Source organism: Zosterops lateralis (assembly GCF_965231275.1).
Source record: "Zosterops lateralis genome assembly, chromosome: 6".
NCBI lineage: Eukaryota > Metazoa > Chordata > Aves > Passeriformes > Zosteropidae > Zosterops > Zosterops lateralis.
This window is the reverse complement of record NC_139761.1, coordinates 32,242,353-32,265,565: the sequence shown is the minus strand read 5'-3', so window position 1 is coordinate 32,265,565 and position 23,213 is coordinate 32,242,353. Positions and strand designations below refer to the sequence as shown.

The following is a 23,213-nucleotide window of genomic DNA, read 5'->3' as shown; positions in this document are numbered from 1 at the left end:
AAGTGCCTATAAGAATGCCATTTAGTGGAAATTTTGTTTGAAAGTTGTGCTTTTAACAGTTTGCAGCAGGTACGGAGCTATTGACAAAACATGAAAACTTAAAAAAAGATATATTCTTCCAAAATAACTAGGCTTTCAGGATGCACCTACTACATTTTTGGAGATATAATTCTAATTGCTCCAAGCCAAAACATGCTCTTTAAAGATGACAGTAATCGTCTTGCCTGGAGAAGCCTTTAAAGCTCACTCATTTAGCCCTCGGTTCCTTTCCTGTCTGATATTACCTTGTCTTGCAATGTCTTCATTTGCTTTTATAATTTCTACAGCGCCTTGTCAAAATCTGTTATACTACTTTTCTAATGAAAAATTTGAAAAGTCATTTATCATTAAATTATTGGTGAGGAACAGATAAGGGCATTGAAAAGTAGATTTGGTACTACTATGAGATTCCCTAGACTAGACAGAATCTGCTAGACCATGGATCAGTCAGCATGACCACAAAACTGCTATTTTTTAGAGCAGGGTAGCAGTGCACTGTGCAGGGTAGGTGGTGATAATATGGATGTCTCAAATATGAAACTGCTTTATGTAATGCAGATATACCATAATTCCCATTTTCAGTATTTTCAATCATTAGGCGTTTAAAATTATTTAAGTGAATCTTAATGTATCAAATTATCTCAGATTATAGAATTGTCATTCTGAAGGTTCATCCTCTAAGAAAGACAGGAAATATTTTGTCCTGCAGTTCCTTTGAGGGACTAGTTTTGTTTCCTCTGCAGGACTCAAGCTGTTGGTTTACAAAGCAGAATGGGAACCGTACCTAGCTGTGACAATGCTCTTTCAGTGCACACACTGCTCTCTGCTGGAAGGTTTTTATGCATGTATTTGATGTGAGAGACCCATTGGAACCTCTCAATCAGCCTTCACTGTCATCTGTGCTTGCTTGTGTATTTATGCCAGCAAACTGCATCTTTTAAATATGGGATAAGTATGATCATTCACTGCTAATCCTTCTTCATCTACATCAGCTTCTGGTCTCTTGACTGGACCTCATTTTTTTATCATCTGAAACAACAGAGGGCAAAATATTCCCCAGTGAGGTTCTTGCAACCACTCCTCACTGATTTCTGCATAACAAATCAGTGAACTTCAAAGCATGTTGTAATTTTCTGATCCTTTTTGACTGTGTATACAGAGATCACTGTAACCCCAGCATTTTCTTTCAGCTCAAAAAAGTTTATGGCATGTTGTTTCAGAGGAGTAAAGGACAAAACTCCTACCATTTTTAACACATACAAGCTGATTCTCAGTAGCACTGCCAGGTTAAAGATCTGTTTCTTTTTAAATGGTACAACATTGACTCAAGCCTTGGTAGTGGCATCTGGGTCAGGTTCTGCCAATGTGTGTAGACACATTTCTGCTCGGCATTCTTCAAGCATAGCTCTGGCTCTTGAGGCTGTGAGAACAGTTCCTGCTGGGAGGCATTAGCAAACAATGGGTTAAAGTGACTCTACAAGAGAAAAGAAGATGTGGGAATGGAAACTGAAGTGATTTAGCTGTTCACAGGACACAATACAAAACTACACCCGGAGTGGCTTCTGCTGCCAATTCCATCCTGTTTAACAACTGATGTTTTGAAACACCCAAACTCCTTTTGTGTAGATTGCCATAAACTCTAGCCACTTTATAGTTTTAACTCTTTTTAACTGTAGAAAATAATGCATAAAATAACATTATAATGTATAAAATAACATTTCATTTGTTACTGGCTAACCTCTTGAACCACTAGTGAACATACTGAATAAATTCAGCCAAAGTGTCACTGCACGTGCTCAGTTAGTGGAAGCTGGCTTTGCCTCACGGCCATTTGACCTGTGCAAACCAAACCAAGTTTCTTGATTCAGTTGTTGTTTGGTAGGGGAATGTGCCATCCGCAAATCCGATGTCATGGAGGAGAAGAAAAGACATTTCTGGGCAGAGTGAGAAACTAATCTTATCAGTATAGTTTGCTCTTTCTGATCAAAATTCAAAACTGGAATAATTAGTATGCATTGGCTTTGGTCTTAAAACACAGATTTTATTTTCAAGGAATTCAAAATTATTCAAGTTATTTTCACTTCACTGACTTTATATTGAACAATTTAAAGATGCCTGGAATTCTCTGAAACTAAATGCATTAGTCAGTTTGCTGAGAAGTGCTGAAAATATGTATGAGGACTATGGATCATACTAAATTAAAAACTAATGTACTGAGTTTATCAAGAAAATTCCATTTCAAGGACATAAGAAAGAAAAGGTAGAATCTTAGGCCTGAATAAACTCTTCTGCTTGAGAATCTGAGAGTGATTTTTAAAAATTATAATCTCAAATCTGCCACACAATGACACATGAGCATAAAGGCTCTGTTCAGTGGGTACATGTACATATGTAAGTATGTATGAACAAAAACTGTAATTTCAAAACTAATGCTGCTAATATTGAAATGATACTTATACAAATATGTCTTGAAGTAGCATGAAAGTTGTCGCTGGCATCTTTGTATGAGTTTGCAAATAATGTTCAGTTCTATCTCTAGTCCAGTTGCCTCTGGCAGTAACATGAAAACTTCTGCTGCTTTTGGAATTGCATCAGAAGTAATTTCTTCTTTTATGGAATTGTTTGTCACAGTGTAAAGGACATGGAAGTACTTGTGAATATATGCATTTGCATATGCCCAGTCCCTAAACTGCTCATTTCTGTAAGACATCCTTGTCTTACTTCTTTGAAAGTCAGACTTCGAATGATATATTTAGTTTTGTTCAGCATTCATTTGCAGTACTCATCAGAAAATCCAGAAAAATTCTACCAAGCTATTTCTAGGCCGATGAAAAAAATTTAGTGATTTGAAGAAAATTAATGAAATTTTAAGTACCTTTTGTATGTGTGGTAGATTGGACTAGTGGCACCATCTACTAGAATTGCCCAGAAATTCCATTATGAAATCATTTTCTGTAGCTCATAACTTTGCCAAAATTTAACTATTTGGCCTGAAATTTTGCATACTGGGTAATCTGCCTCAGGCTGAATCTTTCTGGAAAATTTCAGTCAAAATTACTATTTCCAAGAACTAAATTCAGAGAAAATACATAATTCTATCCATATCAAAATGTTCTGGTTTCCTCTTTTGTTTGTGAATTTTGTGAAATTTTAATGATTTGAAATAGAAACATAAAATTTGGAAGGAGTGACTGAAGTGTCCAGCCTGTGCTCTTTGTTGTTGATGTGGAACTTCATTCTGAACAACTGAAGACTTTTTTTTTTTTTTAAGAAAAGAAAGGCAAGGATGAAAAAAAAGAACCAGAAAGAAAATATCTCAGTCTGCAAACACTGAGTAGAGGATTGTGAGGTTTTTGAAGTCACAGATCTAAAAGGCTGCTACATGTACTGATGGAGATTTCAGCTTGAAGTGAGCTGGGCTTTTCTTTGGAGTAGATCGAGTAAGAGGCTGGTACCAAGAGAGCATGTGATGAGACCTCAGCACTGGCAGTCCTGGGTGTCCCTGCGCAAGCTGTGCAAGGGACAGAGCTCTCTGTTTTCAGTGCCCAGATGGCCAGAGGTGTTTGCAGGAGGAGTGTGTTAGGACAAAGAGTTTGGTGGACCAGACTGAGACTGCAAGGAGGGAAATAGAGATCACAGGAACTAGGATATGGGAAAATAGGGCTGTGGGATGACTCAGTTTTTTGACCCTGACAAGTACTGACAAGGCCTAACTTTTTAGACTGGATGTTGAATGCCAAAGGACCATGAGGGGAACTTGAAGGCAGGAGTCCTGAGAAAATGGTACTATGCAGTCCTGTAACTAAATATTGTTGTAATGCCTATATTCAATAGTGCTGCATTACAAAGTACAATTTTGACACTTACTAATATATGTAAGCTTATTAAATATATGTAAGCTTATTACTGGAATGGGTATTATATTTTTTATGCAGTATTTTAGTATGCAATGTAAATGAATTCCGTAGTTTCCAGTGTTAGGCTCTCATGGCCTTCTAGATTTGAAAAACTGAACTTTATACCTCTCTGGAAGACTGGTAGGCTTTCCTTCTGATTTATATAATGTTCATATCTAACTCATTTGAGTGGCAATACATCAGATTTCATCTCATTCATGACAGAAAATGCTATTCTGGGCTGGAATTCCAGGTTACTATTGTTTCCAAAGGCAAAAGCTAAATAATTCTTTTAAAACTTAAATTGAAAGGCATTTATACAGGCTAGAGTAGTGTTTGCTCTGGTGAAGTAAGCAGCTCACTAATATGGAAATGACTCCTATTGGATATAAGAAATTAAAAGTGCTGAGGTAGATGATTTATATACCTCTCCACTGGGAAGCAGGTTAGAACTGGATGGAAAAGTAAGTCAAGGTTAGTTCATTCAACTGCTGAAATTGGTTCCTTCATGGCCTGGGCTGAACTGAGCAGAAAAGAGTCTAATCCACCTTTTAATTCAGCAACGTTTATGGAAGAATTTAGGTTAGAATGGACATTTGAGATCATCTGGTTCAAACCCCTGCTAGAAGCATGTGTTAGGAGAAATGCAAGAAACCAAATTAGGTCCTTATGCAGAAAACAAAACAAAAATTTTTTTAGACATTTTAACTAAATACTGTTTTCCTTATAAGAAATTACTCCCTTTGCAAGAAAAACACATTTTTGAGGTCAGCAGATCAGTTTATATCTTATGTCATATGAGAGAAAACAATGAGGGAAGAATTAGTAAAATTCTTAATACGAGAAACACAAAGTGTGAGATTCTTGAAAACAGCTGTTCTGCTTATTAACATTCCTCAGACACTGAACGATTTTCAAAGTGGCTTTAAGCCTTGCCAAGTTAATTGACATTATAGTTGGGTTAGTCAGGACAAAGACTATTGGAAAAGGGGCCTTATTATTGTTCACTTGGGTCAAATGAGGGCAAGTCTTAGCTGATCTGTGACCTGCAAGGTTAAATGTTTGACCCCATCAGATTGTCAGGATAGCAAAGAGAGCAACAGAGACAGAAAGAGCTGCTGCGTTAAGCAGCAGTAGTTCACCCATACTATCCTTTGCATAGTTGCACAAATATAAACATAAAGAGAAGAATCTGTTTCTAAGATATGATAAAATAACATCTGAGGAAAAGTTTTGTAACAGACACAGGCTCTGATTCTGAGAAGTTGATCATGTCTTCCAAATGCTCTATATATGGAGATGCCTTTGTGCAAATTAAAATTCCTTCACAACTATTTCCTTCTGATTTGTATTTAAAAAGAATGTTTGCAGCAGTACGTAACATCAAATAGTATAAGATAAATATCATAGCGTGCAAGCTTTTGAATACATTTAACTGTTAGCAATGCTTAAAACCAAATTTCTGTTATGACTTATCAGCTGGCCTCATGCTAACAATAGTTTTTAAAAATTGCTAGTACAGTATGCTTGAAAGCAAACATAAACATGAAAGTTTATGCTGGAAATTTCCCCAGCTACTTTTCTATTGCTCAGACACAAATAAATCTGTGTGGCCCATGTTTTCAACATGGTTGATTTTTAAATAATAATGCATGTACCCTATTCTGCTGCAAAGACTCAGCAGTTTATAAAGTAGGATTCTGGGGTTGTGTTAGCAATGGGTGTTTTGAACTGTGTATATTGGACTCCTGAGATGGGATTAATGTCATTAGACTCTAGCTACCTGAGATACATCCATTAGATTAGAGATTGAGGGGAGACCTCATTGTGGTCTTCAGCATCCTCATGAGGGGAAGAGTCAGGGAAGGTACTGAACTCTTCACTCTCATGAGTGGTGACAGGACCTGAGGAAATGGCATGAAACTGAGTTAGGGGAAGTTTAGCTTACATATCAGCATAAAGCTTTTCACCCAGAGGGTGACTGGGTACTGGAACAGGCTCTCCAGGGCAGTGGTCACAGTGCCAAGCCTCTCTGTGTACAAGAGGAGATTGGACAATGCCCTCAGGAACATGGTGTGGTCCTTGGGGTGTCCAGTGGAGGGCCAGGATTTGGACTTAATGATTCCAATGTGTCCCTTCCAACTCAGTATATTCTATGATTCTATGATTCTGATTCTAAGTTCGTGTGAGCAGCCAGCCTGGCTCTGGAGGACAGGCTGCATCCTCGAATTTGTGTGAATCATTGTTTTCCTTAGCCCAGGACAATCCAAACATCATTATCCAATATCCAACAAACTATCCTGTTGCACAGGAAAATGGGGAATTTCAGCGGAAGACCTGTTTGGTTAAGCAAGGGATTCTTAGCCTGCCAATGAAAGGGATCTAAATGTAACCTGCAACAGCTGAAGAGGAATTAGGAACAGTCAAACTCTTCTAGATAGTCACAGTCAGCTTAAGAAGAGAAAACCAGCACAAACTGCAGCCTAAGAGGCTCAGACCAAATGGGGCAGGTAGCGCAGCCCTGAAACAAGTACCCAGAGAAGAGGAGGCAATCTCCTTGGAGATTTTCAAGATTTGACTAGAATGAAACCAACAGCCAACTTGAGCTAGGGCTGTGAGAAGGAGGTTGGAGTAGACAGAATTTTTACCATTTTAGAATTGTCCTTGGACAAGTATAAAGAACACATTTCTCTACTTATGTTTCTTGAATTTAACTAAGAGAGACCTGAATTTAACTTTAATTTAAATTTAATTTAAGCAGGGGATTTTGATGCTGAAGAGGGAATGGGAATACACTTCTGCCTCCTTTGGTTCTAACTGAGAACCAAGTTCACTCATCTTGCTGTGTGAGACCTAGACAGCAGCTCCCTACTGACTCACTGCCCAGGCAGAGACTGTGATGAGTGTGCAAAGGAACAGATTGTAAGGCAGCATGGGGAACATGGGTAGGTTCTTCTTTTGGGGGAAGAGATGCACAGTGGCTTGGGGCTCTGTATTGGAAAAATTCCTGTAAATGCCTAAGTGTTTTGGTCTATCCAGGCTGAAGGACCTGCAAGGGACCCTGGAATGATTGCAGCTCTGTAACTCCTCAGAGCAAGAAGTCTGTAGTCCCTAAGGAAAATAAGTACACTAAAACAATAAACAGCAACTGCTACATATTTATTCACCAAAATTTTTAAAGGTTAAGTTTTTCACAAAATTGTAACATTTAAAATATTCTGCATGTTACCTTTTCAAAACTCCATCTTTATTACAGCTACTCTCACCTGACAGCTCAAATGTTTTCTCCATCCAGTCTCTGATTTCTGACTGTACATTCCTTCATTATTTGCAGTACCTGCTAATTAAGTGCTATCTGCAAACTTGGATGTCTTTCCTTTCCACATCACTGTTACGTTATATTTGCGTAAATATTTAAAATCTGGACCTCTAACACTGACTCCTGTCATCTTCTACTACTGACATTTTAGCTTGAATACTTTCCATTTATGACTACAGTAGATTTCCTACTCATGCAGCCAAATTTATATTTAAGCATGCCAGTTTTCTTCCTCTCCTCTGACTAGAGCAGAGAAACTTAGTAGCAAGAATCAGCCAGCTTTCACGCATTTTTAAAAATTAATTAAAGTGTCAAATCCAGCAGGTTTTTAAGCTAGATGCTTCTTTATTCTGCTAAAGGTATTGATCACTTTCAAATTATTTAAAAGCTTTTTGTGATATTTCTTCATGCATAAGATCCTAGTTCCTTTTACATCTTGGTATGCACAACTGTGTATGCTTCTGACTTTATAGAAATACATACACAGCACATATTCAGGATGTAATAATATTATTTGGAGGAAATATGGCTTTTTTTTTCCTTGGAAATTCCCTATCACTTAAATGCATATCTTGAAATTTCAAGTTATAAAAATAATCTTACTTCCTCTAAAATTTTCTCTACTGTGCAGCTGTGCTTATGTATATGCCAACTGATCCATCAGCCTTCCTTTCAAACCACTTCAAGAATCTGCCCATCCCTTGGGATCTGTGGTCTCCCAGAAAAGGTGCAGTTTTACACACGGAGACTCTTCATGGCCTTGCTTTGTGTTATACATTCTTGTCTTATTTGTGCTTCTTCTTCAGTACTTGACTCTAAATATGCTTTTCTTGGCTTAATTTTAAGAGTGTTTCTATATTTACATTACTGAGGATTTATGTTAAATGAAAAACCTAATTTTCTTATTTGAAGCATGTATATCTGGTTTTTACCTTGTAGGGAACTAAATTAAACTCTTCAGAAGTACTGAGCAGTTTGTAATTTGCCATAGACAAAAACCGAAGTCACTACTGTTATGAAGAAATAGAATTACTTTTTATGAAGGATTGCCAAACTATGCACTGCATAGGCTATCCCAAACAGTGCATGAAACATCACTAAAAGGAATTCTGAGGCGTAATTACTTATGTATGCTTTACATATTGACAGAAATACTTTAGTACTTAAAACACAAAGGATAACAAGATATTTTAAGCACCATTTTGAAAGAAGTGTTGGAGACAAATTTAATTTAGGGTATTTAACAAGTGCAGTTCATGTTAAACATGAAACATTCTGTCAAGAAAAAGTGACAAGTTAAACAATAATTTTTTATAAAATATATTTTAACAAACCAAAACCATGTTCCTGGAACTGCCTCAAGACATAGTAAGAATACACTATACAGAGAAAATAAATTTAATTGCTACTTTTTCTTCTCCATAACATGGTCATTTACCCATAATTCAAAGGCCATTATATTTTAAGATTTTCACCAACTTACTTCATCCAAAGTTATATTCTCATGAAAAAAAGAGTATTTTGTTATGATTTGATTGTCAAATCTGGCCACTTCATCAGCTGTCTGCCAGGTTATCTCTTAAGTTAAAGGATGATTCCACAAAGAAAGAAGGAATGAGCCCCTGAAAATAAGGGATCTTTACTGTACTCCTCACAGTATGTGAATTAGGCAGAAGTTGTATGAAATATGCTCGTTGCATGAATATCCTTTTGTATCTAGACTTTAGCAGAGCAATATAGCACAGCTGTAGTTCACACTTTTTCTGTATCATTACCAGGTGACATAACCGGCCTCTGCTTGCATTCCATTCATGTTCTCAAGTATGTTTGTCATTAAAAATAAAGAAATAAATCACATACACTAAGCTTAAACTGAAAAAACAAACAAATAAAAAGTCAAGTTTTTAAAAAATCATTGAGCTTATCCTTCAGTTTAGCTGCTGGAGGGCTCGCAGTGAGGAATGTGAAAGATGATGCTGGGCACACAGAAACAGCACTGTTTCCACACTGGAAACAGCATGGTGGCCTCTTCAATGTCAGCGTGTAACCACAAACTGGTTCTGAAGCTTCAGCTTGAATGTCTAAGCATGACTAACACCTAGATAAGGCTTTTGACTATAATCCAGGTCTGTTCTCAGAAGTCTATCAGGAAAATATGTGAAGACACTTCCAGTTAATATGAAGAGTGTGTCTTTTGCTACCAGAGTATTAGCTGCAGAAATGTTTCTGAAAAGGCATGTGTGTGGGTAGCACACCTTGGCCCATTGTTCTCTAGTCTTCTTCTCTGGTTTATACAGCTGTACACAGTGGCTTGAGCAAGCAGAATTCACATGGCTGTTATCTATCAATAATCAGCATCACTTGTTGCAATTACATGAGAACCTGCTGTCATGAGGAGTTGTGGGACAGCCATCCCCTACGGCTATGCCCTAGGGCTAAAGAGAGGTTATGTCTCAATATAACTCTCATATGATTAATTTAATAATGTATTACATGCCATGCTTCCTGAATGTTCCATTGTGTTCTCTTTTTTCCTATCAAAGAGCTATTCAAAGTAAACAGTGACCTCATCAATACCGTCTGAAACTTACAGTAAATGGAAATCTTCCAAAACCATAATAGAAACCATATTTCAACAGATGTAAAAAGCAAGATGAGGAGTGAGACTTAATTTGGATGTGAATGTTACAATACTTGATACTCGACTTGGCTTTGCTCAACCTAGTTTTTTTGCTAAGTGCATTAGGCTTTTTTCATGTGAGTATCTAGATTAAACAAAAGAGAAAGAAAATCACTACTTCAGCTTTCTGTAGCATTCATGGCTTGGTGAAGAATAGAGAAGGAATTTTACCTCAGAAGATAAAAAAACAAAGCAGAAAAAATTGTCCTGTGGGAGAGAGGAGCAGGAGTACTGTCATGACTGAGATTTTCAAATCGCAAAGGTATTTGAAAAACCACAATTTTTTATAAAAGTATTTGTTAGCCTATTCATTCATGACCTCTAAAATGCTACCCTTCAAAAGCATGCAAAGATTGGTATAACAGGAACAAAGTTGCTATTCAGGTATTTTTAGATTGATCAGAGCTCATAACACAAGTAAAATAAAAGATCCTATCAGAACATTTTTGTGTTAAGCTGCTGGTGCTTGATTTCCAGCTTGGAGAAACAGTTGTCTTTGCCTTGCTGATGTATTTGGATTCTCTTAATCTCTGAAACTCAGTTAATTGTCCAGGCTACTGTTATTTTTATTTTCTAGATAGAAACACTTACTAATTTAAAGGAAAAACACCAGAAGTTTACACATTGATTTGGGATCTACGCATTCAACAAGTATTTAAAAAGCGACACTTTTTAAAATAATAAGGAATTAAAGGCTTGGATTCCAGTTGGATGTCTTTATTTTGGTTGGAGATTTTTTTTTTTACCTGTAGATTAGCATCTCATATAATAAATTCTAAGCCTGGCTGTATTTTCTCTTGAAGTACTAATGTGTTCAAAGTACTGAACACAATACTGTGATTTCTATCATGTTAATAGAAATCTCCTATCAGAGTTGTCCATCACTGCTGTAATACCCTGTCATGAAATCCATGCTGTTAGGTGATGTAACAGTGCTTAAACCCATTAGGAAAAAGGCTGAATAAAAAGCCATGTAAAATATTCTAAAGACGTGGTACACACAGCAAAACCCTTGTTTCCAGCATTTTTGGCAAACACTGATTTTCCTTATCTAATTTTAAAATCCAGAAGCTATGAGCAATTGACCCACAGAAAATAATATATAAACTTTATGAAGACATATATACTTTATGAAGTCTAATATACAGTCAAAAGTAGCTTCATTATATTTGCCTGTAATTTTATATTCACATTTCCACCATATGTTTTATATCCAACAGAGAGCCACAGCCATTTTAGGTGGATGAGATTTATCCTTCAGAGTGTGAAGAATGTCTAGCAAGTATGCAAGAGGTTTATCACATTTCTTGAAAATGTGTATCTCACCTTTAAAAAATTATGGTTATTTATGATATTGGAAGACTAGTATTTTCCTTCCCTTTTTTAAAAAATAGCCATTAAAAATTGACAAAATCTCATTAGAACATGTGTGCTTTATTGTCAACTCATGGTCTGCTTGCTGATGTTTTTATCATGTCTACAAGCTGTAATCCTCTGTGGACAGCACACTCCCACCACTGGACTCTGTATCCTTGAAGAAAACACTTGTTCTGTTCACAGTAGCATTTTAATTTTAGAATAAAATAGGAAAAAGGATTTCAGGTAGGTAGAGAAGGGTGTACAAGAAAGTAAGATTATACAGTGTGATAAATAACCAGATCTGCACAGTTAGCAGCTATCCTGGGAAAAAAGGGTATAAGTGTGTGTCTGTCTGTTTGTTGGCAACAGATTGTTCTGTTATTCACAAAAAATCAATAGTATATATTTTTTTAAATAATAATTTTCTTGAAATCCTGAAAAATACTATATGCTAAGTAGCAAGATCTTGATTTAATGAAAATGCAATTATTTTAAAGCAATTGAAAAAGCAATTATTTTAAAATTTTTAAAGCAATTATTTTAAAGTCCACATACCTGTTCTCAAATTATATTTGTTCCAGAATGGGGAGTATTTTGTTGTTTTATTTAGGCCTCACAGCATGAGAGGAAAAGGCTTTTTCTTCAAACAGATCCAAAATGGTGTAAGTATATGGCACTTCATGTCTCTATTCCATGTTTTTCAGTATTTTCCTCATCCAGCTGTGGATGAGGAATTAGTGGACAGGATAAGTGCTCTTCTGTGTGTAGGGGGTTCAGAGGGGAGTGACATGCCAAGCTAGACTACAAATTGGCAGATTTCAGTAAATAAATATTACTTCTTCATTTTAGAGTCTCCATTGGTTCATCCTGTGGGGTGGCTGTTTCCTCCCACTCCACATTGCTAAGAAATTGTATAGAAACTTTCCTTTAGTCCAATTCTGTCAGCATTGTCTTCTTTCAGCTAAATGACTCACTGTTGATCTGGATTCCCGGTGTATGGCATCACAGTTCTGTGAACAAACTTGCTGTCATGTTAGGCTGATGTCATTTTTATTACATCTTTCTTGTCACTGACACTAAACAGGAGAGGCCAGCAGAGGCTACCTGTGTCTCGTCATTTCAGCAGCACTTCGACAGTATGCTTAGCATGCTTTCCACTGTATTTTTCCTTTGACCCCATTCCTCGTCTGACAAAGATATATAGTAAGTCAAGCACTTCATGGGTATCAGACTTTTTCAGCTAGCTCTCGTTAGGATTTATATCCACCACATTTCAGCTCAGATGATCTCAGGGCTCAAAGGCCAAAAATTTGCATGTTTATTAACTTCTGTGGAAGAAAACATCATGTCTAAGTAATGCAATTCACAGTCAAACTTCTTTTCTCTAACAAGCAGGACTGCTTTCACTCACTTCTGTCATCCCCAAGCTTCGTTGTGCATGCTGGTCTGGAGGCTCATGCTGGCCTGAAGTCTCATTTTCAGCAACCGGCAGTTGCTACAGTGTAATTTACTGTAAGGCAAGGAACCTCTCTTTCCTTTTAGCTTCATCAGGATTGCACTGGGATGCAAAATGCCTTTCACAAACCTCCTCAGTAGGTCTTTACCATGGAGTTCTATGATGCAGTGTAGTCCTTCTTTAGACACAACCACCAGTCTTGGGGTGACTGTCCCTCTTGAGGTTTCATCTCACTTCAAGCAACTGACAGGAAAGTTAATGAAAATCAGCATAATGAGCACATTAAAAAGAAGTCCTGGCTATGACAAACGGAGGAAAGTAGTAAAGCTACCAGTTTGTGTGAATGGTGAATTTACTATATTTCCACCAAAGCCCAAACTCATCCCATCAGCAGCTCCACCACCTCCAGGGAGTGGAGCGCTTTATAAGGTTTGACATGACATAGAAGAGGCACTGAATTGTTGTTAGCCGTATTTTTTTTATCCATCTCAGGTATCTAATAAGTGTTTACATACGTGGTGAGGGCCTGAACTCCATGGAAGGTGTTCAGACCTTTCCTCAAAATTTTACACCTTTTTTTCTTTTAATACCTTGAACACAGCTCCATGGCAGGTTGACAGGATAAATCCCAGTCCTACAGGGGAGTGGATGTACATTCTTTGGTATAAGAATGTAGTGGTTTAGTGAAAAGTAGTGGATAGGGCTCACTGTTCTTCTCAGGGCAAGAATAAGAGACATTACACAATATGCTCACAAATGAAGATAAATCTCCTGGTATGTGGGTGCCTCGAGGGAAAATGTCTAAGCTAGTAAAACTTTGTCTTCACTATAGCTTCAACCCTATCAAATCTAGGTCCTTACTTGAAGGACATGACATGCTCGCTGTTGCCTCTTCATACCTCCCTTCCTTAATACTTAGAAAGTGACAAATGTGGTCAAATGCATGTGAGGAGCGCTGAGTTCTGACCATGGTCAAACAAGTTACATATGTTAGCAATTTAGAAATTAGCAAGCTAGCAATTTCAAGTTAACGGGACCCTATTTTTCTTAGTCTGTCTCAGTCTGTTGCAACTCTGATCAATGTCCCACACTAAGAAGTCTATAATACAAACTAAAATGTGTTTCCATTGTGACCTCCCATCCACTGGCCAACTCAGCAAGGGATGATATGTAAACTGTTGTTGCAGACAACAAGTTAATGCAATGTGCATTTTGGGAGACCAGCTCCTGCAACATCCTGCAGCTGAAGTGTAGGCTGCCTTTAAAGTATTCTTCTTTAAAGCATTAAATACTCCTTTAAAGTACTTTCTTCTAGTGCTCCCTGTTTTGTGACTGGCAATTTTGCTCCCAATATGCATCTTATATACACCATATATTACAAGTACCATACATGAGTTGGATAATGACTATGAACTAATTTTTTTTTTTCTGTAAAAATATGTGACTTCCCATTCGGAAAAAAAAAAAAAAAAAAAAAAAAAAAAAAAAAAGAAAATGTCCAAAACCTAAGCATGAATAATGTGTTCCTGGAAAAAGACAAAAGATTTCAGGAGTATGGGATGCTTTTCACTACCACATTTATTTGATAAAAAATGTAATCTCCTATTTTTAAAAGCTTTCGTCTTAGTATTTTTAATTTTTTAACATAAAACAAAAGAAAAGGACTCCATTATGCAGTCCATAAGGAATTTTGCCGCGTATCCCAAAGACATGCGTACTTTGCACTCTATTGTTCTTTCTCTATGAATTGCACAGGTTAAAAAGAACAGGGAAGCAACTGTATGGTTCTAAAGGCCAAGTCTGACTTCCATGTTTTAAGTCTGCATCTTATTGGGCCGTGCCAATTTTCTGGTTGTGAGGAGGAAAAGAATATTCAAATTTTCATAACCATCACTCTTATATAACAATAAAGTGGCATAAAGAGTTTGCAAAGGTATGAGAATTAGTTTCACAAAAGTTGTATTTAATTATTTTTGGAACAGTTCTTCACCAGTACAAGAGAGAAATTCTTACCATATATTATACAAAGTCCTCTGCATGAGCAGGATTCAGGTGCTATCTGCCTGGTCTGCTCCAGGCCATTACTGCTCCTGCCACAGACTGCTAGCTTTTCTGATGTGATTCCTTCTCAGAATCCTGTGCCCATGTCAAAGGTGTTATAAACAATTTTGATCTCCATTTCAGTTATGGGAAGGAATTCTAAAGAAAGAGGAAATTTCTTTGGTATTTTATGGTTCAAAGTTGGGATGGAGAGGATCAGCACCAACACCAACCCACTTCCCCTAATATCCAAATGACAGCACTGATACCCAGAAACATGCTACACACAGCACAATAATCTCTTTTATAGTAAAACATAAGCCTTTAATTACAAATGGAAGAGACTGGAAAAGTTCTGACAAAACATTTTCTGATAGGCATTTGCTGGCTCAGGCAGATTGAAATCTGTTTCTGAGACACTGGCATTTTCCCCTGGTTCTCTCAAAAGCCTGTAAGCTGGGGAGCTGCATGGGTCTGGGGCTACAGCAGCTGAAGGGGGCAGCTCTGGAACAGGTCCATCACGAGCAGCCTTCAGGGCAATCCCTTTCCTAACCTATTTTAAGAAAATAGCACTCACAGTACTAATGCTTTGGGGAAGCCCAGGGGCTGACCTGCTCCCATACTGAATCTTCACTGCCTTTCACAGATAATTATGAAATGTTTGGCTTTCGTTACCAAGAGGAACAAACTCTGATTTCACAATAATCAAAATCATGCATGAAAGTCAGTTAGTTCTCTCTGCAAAGCTGAAACTATGACAACATACTTCTCACTTGTAGCACCTGCATAAAGATGTCAGTGCTGAAAATCCGGCAGTTCTGGTGAGGTTCTATTCAACGTAATCAATCACTTGAATATAATCTGTTTCATTGCCTATTAAAAGTTAAGGTCCTGTAGAACTCCTTGATGCTAGAAAGAATAAACAAGGATGGCACTAGATATTAGAAGATATTTAATATTGTAACTTGGAATTTTCTTGCATTTAAGGTTTTAAGGTGTGGCATTAGTGCAAACATGAATAATCTCAGCAGAAGGCAGGCAGAAAGATTGCAATTCTCTTCAAAGGAATAATGAACTTTAGACTGCTATAACATTGTATATGCAAACACATCTGAGCTAAAAAAAATCTGCACGCAAATCGTGTTGCAGTTTTAAAAGAGAATTCATACAATCATGGCATGGTTTGGAAGAGACCTTAACGATCATTCAGTTCCAAGCCCCCTGCTGTAGACAGGGACACCTGCCACTAGACCAGGCTGCTCAGAGCTCCATCCAGCCTCCAGGTTTGACACCTCCAGGGGCAGGGCATCCACAACTTCTCTGTGTAACCTGTGCCAGTGCCTCACCACCCTCACAGTAAAGAAGTTTTTCCTAATGTTTAATCTAGACCTAAGCCACATCTCAGTTTTTAGTGGCTGTCAGTCAACTTTGGAGAGAAGATCTGGAATTCACAGCCTTGGTGGGTGACCACTTTCTGGTGATGGAGGGGTCTGTTCTTAGGTTAGTTATGAACAAGGTGTTTTCAGCAGGTTGCACACCAGCTGATGCCATCTGCAAATGCCTTAAATTGATACATGGAGTCTTGTAGGACATAGTTATATAGAAGAATTTTATTAGAATCACTCTATCAAGTGTAGGAAAAATGCCTTAAAATTTAATATTTTTTTGTGGAACTAAACCTAAACAAGGAAGATCACTCTGCACTAAATACTTGAAGTTTCAAACTTAGGCAGCTGAACTTCAATTTCTAAATGGGCCTTTGTTCCTGAATATATCTGGTTTGCATTTGAACACTACTGCATCTTAAAGTATTTCCAGTTTATTGACAGGGATTATGTTTTGTTACTCAAATGATACAGCTAAAGATTAGAGTTTATGGAAGACCCAGGTAAATATATTATCTTTTATTGTGTGTCATTTTTCTTCTAACAGCTTTTGTGGTGTAGATTTAAATTTTTGTATGAAGTCAACTTTAGGAATGTTCAATTACTAGATTTCAAAACAGCAAAGCAGAACATTAGTACAAAAGTTGTTTTTCTATATCCAAGTAGTAGACTGATACAGATGTTACAGTAATTAACCTCATTACTCAATCAGTGACCTCTTGTATTAAGCCTAGAGAGCAGAATTAGGTGTTCACATAGCACAGTAACACTTTTGAAATATATGGAAAACTCTAATTCTGGCCAATAAGGAAGTTGAAATACTGTATTATAGTGTGTAGGAATATGGAGCTATATTTCATTACAGAAATATTGGAATCCTGAATGCAGTTAAGCTTATTAAACTTTAATCTGCTATGTGAACCCTAACCTCATGAAGCTACCCATCATAAAAAGCAAATCTTAGAGGAGGTATACTGAACACACATGAAATATGTTTTTCTAGGGTGAATAAACAGCAACATTGTCACAAGGTTATTTTCATGTTTCCTTCCTATATGACTAATGATTTTTTTAAAATTATTGAATGGGGCTTTCATATTTCTCTAGATATTCAAGAACCTCCCCCTCTCAGAGTCCTTAGAGATTTGCAGCCAGCCTTACTCAGAGGACATTCCAGACTTGTCATTGCACAGCTGCTCTTGGCAGTCAGCCCTCCATGCAAAGGCTTTGCCAAAGCACTGCTTGGACCCCCCAACCACTCTGCTGAAACAATAATTGGTACTTTGACTTTTGCACAACCTCTAAATATTTTTTGCCTTAAAATTAATTTTATTTACTTCAGTTGTAGAATGTGCTGCATCTTTGGCATCAAAGGATCTTTGACAGGATTTGCTTCTCCAGCCTACTGTGTCAGCTGACACATCTTGTATGTAGGGTGCTAGGTAGCATAAGCTTTAAAGTCTTACTTGGTGAGAAACAAGATTCATTACATTTGTTTAGCTGCATGCTTGCTTTTTCCACAAGGAGTTATCTACTTTGGAGAGTCTTCCCTTTCTAAATCTTTGAAATGCTTGTTTCAGCTACCAATGATGCAAAGAAACAGAATAATAAACCTTACCTGAATAAGGTTTCTTTTTCTTCCATATTGAATTCCACTGTTGTAATTCCATGGGTCTGGTCCTAAGGAATTAGATTCCAATCAGTGCAAACAGAAAGGTGTGTATTTCTTTTTGTCCTCCTCTAGACTTCATTGAGTGGTTTGGGTTGGAAAAGATGCTTGAAAATCATCTAATCCCATCCTTCTGTCATGGGTATGGACACCTTGTTCAAAGCCCTGTCCAACCTGGCCTTGAACACTTAAACTTACAAACTTCCTGTTCCATGTGAACACCAAGAAGTTTGATGCAGGTTCTGATAAGGCATAAAAAAGAAACAAAACCAACAAACCAAACTAGATTGGAAATTATTTTTGAAAAAGCCATGCTAGGGTTGAATGTCCTGGGCATTTCCAACATTTATTCTTTGTAATTTTTAACATCCTCTGAGGCTGGAGCATTTGAAACCAAAACACCAGGAATTCTTCCTCTACAAATAAAAAATGTCCTGTAAAAAAGTGGCAATAATGTTTAGAGAATTTTCAACATAGTTTAATTATAAAATTTATGATAGATTCCGCTTTTTTTGGTACAAAGCAAAGTTTCTGGTTTATTTGTTTATTTTTACTTGTTTTAAAGTTAATGCGGTCCAAGTGAAAAGAGAGACCAGAAAAACCTCAGAAATCTTTTCTGCCTCTAGGAAGAAGAGCACAAGTCAATAACAGCGAAATCTCGCCCCGTACCAGTATGAGGTCAAGGCATTATATTTGGCCCTAACTGAACAACATCCCTCAATACACAATACTGATATACTACAATAACTATGAGGGTATGCCTAAATGCTGTGAGGGAATCCATGTCTGCCTCTTTGTTCCTTTTTTCAGCTGTCTGTTTCTCTGCCATGGGTTTCATCCATGTCCTGTGTTCTACTCACACAGTAGTGGAGATTTAAGGCCAAACTCAAGTTAACATTTTTGGAAAAGACCAATTTTTATTGTGCAAGGATTTTTTTATCAATACTGATTTAAGCAGTTGTTCTAGGGGATGTCTTAGATAACATTGGTTAGTGAGCAGTAAATGGTTTTAATGGCAATTACTGGAATATATGGAATATATGTGAGTTTCTGAAGCTGGAAACTGAAGTTCAATTTCTTAACAATTGCTAGGAGGTTGTATTGGGCCTTTTTCACAATTGCTACAATACCATTGTCTTTGTTTGTTCTTAGTACCCTAGTATCTTGCACATGGTTATTTTAGTTTCATGAACTATGAAATGTGAACAAATTATGAATCTCATTAATTCTTAAATATATATATATACTATTTCAGAGAATTTTTTGTTTTTAGGCTTGGACCTAATGAGGCTTACCTTCCAGAAGTACTCTGCCTGTGTCATTTGGATCTTGCCTAATCAGCTTTTGGAATTTCCTGTTGCAGCAGCAAGATCAGAAACCTGGCATAAAGAAAGTGATTGTTTTTATTTCCTTTGCTCAAATTGCAAGTGCTATAAGTTTATTCCCTAACTATCTCCAAATTGTCAGCTCTATCACCAACCCAAATTGAAAACCATGATATGAGAAATGAAAAGACAAACAATACCAGGCACAAATTTCTCCAAAACAAACTTTAGTTCATTTATCATGACTCAACCTTCCCTGACAGAAAGTTTAGTGACTCTCACATGGGAATCAGAAAATTCTCAGAATGTACTTTTATACCACCTCCTCTAATGTAGGAGTTTTTTTCCTTATACAACTTGTCCTTTTTGTCACTCACAACTTCTAACCCATGATTAAATATGCCTGTTTATTGACTCATCCAGAAAGAAATCCATGGGCCTGCTACGTAAGTGACCTTTTCCAGCTGTGCTGATGTCTTTGTTGTTCTGACTTCAAGTCTGAAACACAACAGATGTGTACTGGAATTCCTCTTGTGCTTTATTATTATTATTATTAGTAGTATTATTATCATTACTATTATTATATCATTTATAATGATAAAGTCTATGAAGACTTTGAATGGAATAGCACTCTAAATCACAGAAGACTGGAGAGTTATCTGAAATGTTGCAAACTACTTTTCATTCGTTATGGAAAAGACCAGAGACTAAGGATATTTTATCTATTCCAAATCTTGATTGATTCCTTTAGGTTTTCGGACAGATGCATTTGGTTTTTCTTTTATATGTTAAAAATCCATAAAATTCCAGGCATAATTGAAACATTCGTCCTTACAATTTTTTTTAAAGAGCATTTTTGAGAGCTGGCCCTGAACTTGTGCAGGATCTGCTGTAGCTGGATCCCTACAAATCTATGGTTCCTGATCTGAGAATCCTTGAGGAGCTGGCTGATGTCATCGCAAAGCCTCTCTCAGTGATTTCCAAGAGTTGTCTCAATTTTCAAGAAAGGCAAAGAAGGACTGGCACTTTCCATATGAGAGAGGTGCTCCAGTGCCCTAATTATCTCCATAGGCCTCCATTGGACTGTGTCCAGTAGTTCTTTGTCTTTCTTGCACTGACCCCAGAACTGGACACAGCACTCCAGGTCAGGCCTCACCAGGGATGAGCAGAGGGGCAGGATCCCCTCCCTCGACCTGCTGCCAATGCTCTTCCTAATGCAGCCCAGGATCCCATTGGCCTTCTTGGCCACAAGGACACACTGCTGGCTCAGGGACAGTTTGGTGTCCACCAGCACCCCCAGGTCCTTCTCCACAGAGCTGCTTCCCAGCAGCTCAGCCCTCAGTCTGTGCTGGCCCATGGGGTTATTCCTGGCCAGGGGCAGGAGGCTGCACTTGCTGTTGTTGATTTCAGACAGTTCTTCTCTGCCCATCTCTGCAGCCTGCTGAGGTCCTTCTGCAGGGCTGCACAGCCCTCTGGGGTATGGGCCACTCCTGCCAGCTTTGTGTCATCAGGGAACTTGCTGAGGAGGCATCTTCACTTTCACCCAAGAAATCAATGAATTAAGGTAAAGAATTCTGGTACCAGTACTGAACCTTGGGAGACACCACGCATGACAAGCCTCCAACTAGACCCTCTAACTGTGCCACTGATCACAACTCTCTGAGCTCTGTCATTCAGCCAGTTCTCAAAACACATCACTGTCCACTTGTCCAGCCCACAGCTCCTGAGCTTGCTTGTGAGGATATCACTGGAGATTGTCAAAAAGCTTGCTGAAGCCCAGGTAGAGAACATTCACTGTTCTCATCTATCCAGTTGTCCCATTGTAGGAGTCAATCGGATTAGTTAAATACAACAGCTAAATCTCCAGAAAAAAGTCAAACATCTAGGCAAATGTAGGATGTATTAGCAAAGGCACTTCAAAGGGAAGGTATTAATTCTTTTTTCCACAGCCTGGATTTCAAATCCAAATTGAAAAAAAATGTACAGCTCTGGTCTCCCATGTTTGTGGAAACTTAGGTAACTGTAACAAAATTACACAGTTTATCAAATCTAGATAAACAGAAGTAGAGAAGATGGACAGTTCTTTTCTTGAAACATGGCCAGAATAAGCCTCTGTGAGGAGGAAAGAGACATACAACATGTAGAATAAAGTATGAATTTAGACTGGAATTTAAAAAGTTTCTTACTCTCAAAGAAGTGAGTTTCTGAAACAATCAATGAGAACATAAGTAGAATAAATATGATGCAGTTGCTTTTACTGCAGTTACATAGATTTGCTGAGCTTTTAAACTTTGTATTTGTATAATACAAATAGAAAGCAAGGAAAAGGTTAAAAAATGAAAGTTTACAAGAATGTGCCTCAGAATTTTTTTAAACAAGCATGCTTTATTGCTTTGGAATGACGAGTAACATGGAAAAACTCTAGGTAAATATGCAGAGTTAAACACTAAGCAAGTAGCTGTTCCTTCACTGGAAACCTGAAAAATGGCAAAATTAACATAAATATTACCTGCAGGAAAAATGTATTAATCTAGATTTACACAGCACACTTTATTTCAAAGTATCTTTAAAATCTCTTTAGACTTTACCAAACTAATAGCCTGTGTGAAAACCTAGCTCTCCAAACTGAACTACATTCATGCTTAGGAAAGCTTCTCATGAAGATCTTGGTTTCTGTACCCACAGAGATAAAAACCACTCTGAGTGTGTGCAGTCTATAAACTTTAAAAACCATTTTGTATACTCTCTTATTCTTTATTAGACTTGCTATAATCCTGCAATCCTCTTTTTGTAATATGGAATATGAAGATTTAATCAAAATATGTAAGGTGAACTTGTACCATTACTTTAGACCATACAGTTGTCTATTTCCTCCCATTAATTCCTGTCTCATTCCTTAAAAATTCTGACACCTTATTTGCTTTTTTGTCAGCAGCTAAACATGAGCAGAGGTTACCTCTGACCACACAGTTAAAGTTTTGAATGTTGCTGCACAAACTTGCAGACTTACAGTTTTCATGGAAATTTTATTTTTTCCTTTTCCTTTTCACTCCTTGTTTGTAAATGATACAAAATCAATTTTTGTTTGTCTTGGTATTCAGTTAAGCCACAAAACCTGGAAGGATTCTAGCATGGACCAAGGTTCCCTATCTATCTATCTATCTATAATACTCAATACAAAACTCCTCAATCTCTCAGATTTCCAGTGAGTTCTAATTTCCGATTTATATCTAACTCCTAGGCATTTGAGGTTTTTAAGAAAAACTTTAAAAAATAGCAACTTGTTTTTGACTCACAATGAAATATGATATATGCTATTTATTTTTTTATTTTGCCATGGGTTTACCTATGCTGCAGTAGCCCCTGAGAACACTTGTCAATCGCTAGCCAATGTATGGAAGTAGAAAACAAGGACGCAAACACCCCAGAAGTCAAGGGGTAGGAAAAGAGAGACTATTGAAGAGAGACTGCTGGAGAGCTGAAGGGGATCCATCAGCCAATATCAGGAAAATGGCTGTTGGCACAAAGTACCAGTACCTAAACAAGCAAGATGTGATCCACGGCAAAGGACATGAGTGCAGAAGCACTCCCAGGCCAGACAAAGTAGCTGAAAATCAGGAAAGGTGGTAAGACAGTATGGATGAGAACAGGAATGGTGAACAAGGCAGGATGTGAAAGGAAAAGTGTGAAGTCAAGTAATATGAGAAGAAGGTAATAAAAAAGGGTACATAAACGGGATCTGAATGTTTGCATCTGGGAGAAGACAGCAGGATTAAGATAAAAAGCAAGAAACAATCAAGCTTAAATTTCACAAAATATAGGGAGACAGGGAGGAAAGATTGATGAAGAAAAACAAGTACGATTAGTAGGGGAAGCAAGACAGGGGGAATCTTTAAAAGACTGTCCAAGTATCCACTGTGGGACGTGTCAAAGAAATAGGAGCACGCGAAAACTGAAAGTTTTAAAACTGGGCAGCACAGTGAAGGTGCTCCTGTGCAGGCCTGCTAGGAAGCTGTTTTTTCAAGCATAATTTTCCTATCCATGA

At 37.5% G+C, this 23,213-nt stretch overlaps 1 long non-coding RNA gene across 1 annotated transcript; it reads right to left on the bottom strand.

The window, feature by feature from the left end:
* Nucleotides 1-1,368: 1,368 nt before the first annotated feature.
* LOC310910330 lies at nt 1,369-19,224 on the bottom strand. Its single transcript, XR_014590280.1, has 5 exons — nt 19,139-19,224; nt 17,793-17,854; nt 14,763-14,948; nt 11,849-12,992; nt 1,369-1,477 (listed from the first exon to the last, which is right to left on the bottom strand). It is a non-coding gene; the product is annotated as an uncharacterized lncRNA (long non-coding RNA).
* Between the last annotated feature and the right edge of the window lie 3,989 nt (nt 19,225-23,213).